Source organism: Delphinapterus leucas, chromosome 2 (assembly GCF_059928025.1).
Source record: "Delphinapterus leucas isolate spDelLeu-1000000601 "Yukka" chromosome 2, BTC_Dleu_Yukka2, whole genome shotgun sequence".
NCBI lineage: Eukaryota > Metazoa > Chordata > Mammalia > Artiodactyla > Monodontidae > Delphinapterus > Delphinapterus leucas.
The window spans coordinates 138,893,792-138,897,983 of record NC_143130.1 but is presented as its reverse complement, the minus strand read 5'-3'; positions in this window follow the sequence as shown (position 1 = coordinate 138,897,983).

Sequence of the window (4,192 nt, the reverse complement as noted above, 5' to 3'; positions counted from 1 at the left end):
ACGGCGCGCAGGTGGTGGCGACGGCGGGGGCCTCGCGTGGCCGCGGCGCACGGGGCCCGGGCTGTCCCTGGCTGTGCCTCATTCCGCGTCGGGCTTTGAACCCTCGCAGGAGCCCGCGTCCCGGGGACTAGGAAGGTACGGGTGCAGGCAGCTGCTGATCTGGATGCGGGGGATGCAGAGGACCGAGGCGATCAGGCGCGCCGGGTGCCCCGAGTTGGGGCGGAGCCAACCCCTGGGTCCTTCCCTCCGGACACGCCCTCAAGTGGCGCAGGGGCTGGGGTCCTTTCGAGAGCTTCTGTGGTTAGATCGCTGAACCTCTCCATTGCAGAGGACGTTGAGAGAAGTCACAACCCCAAAAGCTTTGATTCCTGCAGTCTTGGGACAAAATTTGCTGTGCCAGGTGTTTTGCCTATCATTTATTCTTCGCAAGAAATATCGGAAGTAGGTGTTACCTCCTTACGTGTTTGAACCGAAGTAATGTTCCCAGTGCCCCACCGCCAAGCCAGGATTGGACCCCAAGACTTTCTGATTTCAAAGCCTGTACTACTGATGCCTTAGAAAAGAACACGTACAGACAAATTTTTATTTGGTGGTCATTCTGCTGAAAGTTAATTTTAATCTAGAAGAAAGCAGTAGCATCTACAAATCTGTGGAGGAACAATCAAGGTGGTTTAATGGAAGGAACATTGAATCGGGTTCCTGTTTACTCTAAAACTGAGGAACTGTGTAACCTGAGAAAAGTTAGTTTAGGTCTGTTTTCTTTCTGCTGAAATTGCCCGTGAAAACTGGAGTCAGTGGCGTAGGTTGCTGCCTTGTCTCTATGACTGTAGAAAGGGGAATGACCTGTTTTTCCCCAGTGTGTCTTTCTTACCTACTGTACGTGCCTGAACCTCCCCACCGAAGGATAAGGTCCTTCTATAATAAGAGTTAAAGCTATACAATGCATAAGCTTGGTAAATGTGACGTTAGTAGAATTCACTGATCAGTGGCCTTCCTGAAATTGAGTTGCCGGAGGTAAGAGGACGATGTTGGAGTTGTGAATGGGGAAGGAAACTTCAGAAAGGTTGAGAAAGGATGAAGCATTTTGTTAACTAGGATCAGAGTGTTGGAACAGGACTCATCTCTCAAATTCTGTTTCTGCGACCTTCTGTCAAGTCTCTAATACTTTTGATCATCCGTTTACTTATATATAAACTGTCCTGCTACTTTTCAAGGTAGTTGTGAGGATCAATTGACATTGTATTTTGCAACTATAAAGTATTATTATCCATTCTGTGTTTTCCCTGACTGCTCACCAGCTATATTAGTTTCCTAGGGATGCCATAACCAAGTACCACAAACAGAGTGGCTGAAAGCAATAGAAATGTATGCTCATAGTTGTGGAGGCTAGAAGTTTGAGATTAAGGTGTCAGCAAGGTCATGCTCTCTGTGAAGGCTCTAGGGGGATACTTCCTTTCTTCTTTCTAGCTTCTGGTGGTTGCTGGCAACCCTTGGTCTCCCTTTGTTTGTGGATGCATCACTCCAATCTCTTGTCTCTGTTGTCACCTGGTCTTGTGTCTCTGTGCTTTCATATGACGTTCTCTTCCCAGCGTTTTCACATTTTCTTTCTGCATAGCTCTCTGTGTCCAAATTTCCCTCTTATAAGAAAACCAGGACTTCCTGGTTAAGACTCCGTCTTCCACTGCAGGGGGCGTGGGTTCAATCCCTGGTTGGGGAAGTTCCGCATGCTGGGCCGTGCGGCCAAAAAAGAAAAGAAAAGAAAACCAGTCATTGGCTTAGGGCCCCAATCCTAACCCACTATGATCTCATTTTAACTTGATTATATCTACAAAGACTCTATTTCCAAAAAAGATCATATTTTAAGGTTCCCAGTGGCCAAGAAATGGAGAGAATACTGTGCAACCCAGCACAACAGCTAAATGTTCTCCACAGCCCTGCCCTCAGACCTCTTTTCTTCTTACTATATACACTCTCCTTTAATAATCTTACTCCCCTGCGTATACCTAGAGCTAATATTTGTTGAGTTCTGTTTGCTAGCTATTTGCTGTATATAATCCCATTCATTTCTCACAATAACTTTATGAACTAAGTATTATTATCTCCATCTTACAAATGAGGATACTGAAGGCGAAAGAGGTTAAATCATGTGCCCAAGGCCTCTCAAAATGGTAAGTGGCAGAGCAGGAATTCGAACCCAGACAGTCTGACTCCAGGACCAAAACTATACTGCATGGTTATAATGTAGTTATATATTAATTCAAGTAATTATATCTTATCGTAGAATTTTACAATCCTAGTATATGAAGTGATATAAGAGTTTTTCAAGTCTAAACTCCAACCTAATACAAGACTTTCCTGTTCATCTCTGATGAGAATTGTCTCCTCAAATGGTTCCAGGGGTGAACAGAGAACTCATGACTGGTTGGGATCTACAAGATACTGAAAATGCATTTGCTAATACACTTAGAGGTTTAAAAAAAAGAAACAGAAAAGAAAAAAAGAAAATGCTGTAAGGATAAGAATCACTTTTTTATTTCCTTTGGCCACGCTGTGCGGCATGTGGGATCTTAGTTCCCAGATCTTTTCGAACCCTCGCCCCCTGCATTGGAAGGGTGGAGTCTTAACCACTGGACCGCCAGGGAAGTCCCAAGGATAAGAATCACTTTAAAGAAACCCAACTTCCAGCAGCTTGGTATATGAACCTGAGTTTAAGTCCTAAGTCTGTTAGTTAGCCTACTGACCTCAGGCAACTCCATTAAACTCTCTGGGCTTTAGTTTCTTCCTTTGTTTGTTTGTTTTTGTGCCCTGGTGGTTGCTGATTCTCCTTTGGATGGAATGATGACTTCTTCGCCAATCAGTCAGCCTGAGTAGATAATTGTAACTAGTATCAAGATTTATCCTGGTTCCTTAGGAAACCTGAATCTTTTTTTCCTCTCCAGTTTTATTGAGAAATAATTGACGCATATCGCTGTATAAATTTAAGGTAAGCAGCATGATGGATTGACTTACATATATTGTGAAGAGATCACCACAATAGGTTTAGTTAACATCCATCATTTCATATGGATACAATAAAAAGGAAAGAAGAGAAAGAAAATTCTTGTGATGAGCACTCTCAGGATTTACTCTTTTTTGTTTTGCTTTGTTTTTTAAATTTATTTAATTTAAATTTATTTTTGGCTGCGTTGGGTCTTCGTTGCTGCATGCAGGCTTTCTCTACTTGCGGCGAGCGGGGGCTACTCTTCGTTGCGGTGGGTGGGCTGCTTGTTGCGCTGGCTTCTCTTGTTGCGGAGCACGGGCCCTAGGCGCACGGGCTTCAGTAGTTGTGGCACAGGGGCTCAGTAGTTGTGGCTCACGGGCTCTAGAGTGCAGGCTCAGTAGCTGTGGCGCACGGGCTTAGTTGCTCCGCGGCATGTGGGATCTTCCCGGACCAGGGCTCAAACCTGTGTCCCCTGCATTGGCAGGCGGATTCTTAACCACTGCACCACCAGGGAAGTCCCAGGATTTACTCTTTTAACAACTTTCCTGTATATCTTATAGCAGTGTTAACTACAGTCATCATGTTGTACATCACATCCCTAGTACTTATGTATCTTATAACTGGAAGTTTATAGCTTTTAACCATCTTCCTGCAATCCCTCCCGCCCCCCACTCTGCCTCTTTTTCATGAGTTTGGTGTTTTTGTTTTGTTTTCCTTACATTCCACATATAAGTGAGATCATAAAGTATTTGTCTTTTCCTGTCTGACTTATTTCACTTAACATAATGCCTTCCTCACTTGCAAAATGAGGTAGATGTATAAACACTAATAACCTAAACTAAGTTGAACTGGAATCTTCATCCCTTTGGCTAATACTGAGTATTCTCCCCTGCTCTTCCTACCTTTTTTTCCCCCAAAGCTAGTCATTCCTATTCCTCTCTATCCCTCATTTTCATGGTTTTCAGGCCACTTATGAGCCCATTTACCTACTTCTGGAGTTTCTCTATTTTGGTATGGGCCCATAAATTACACAATATCGAAGATATGTCTGAAGAGCTCATGGTATGATAAGGCTCAACTCTCTTGCTCCAGCTGCATTCTCTACTAATATGTAGCAGTAGGTTTCTTTGTTTTATTTTCAGTCATATCATACTGTTGATTCAGTTCTCTCTCACCTGGCAAATGAAAACCTAATGTCTACCTAAATTTGGA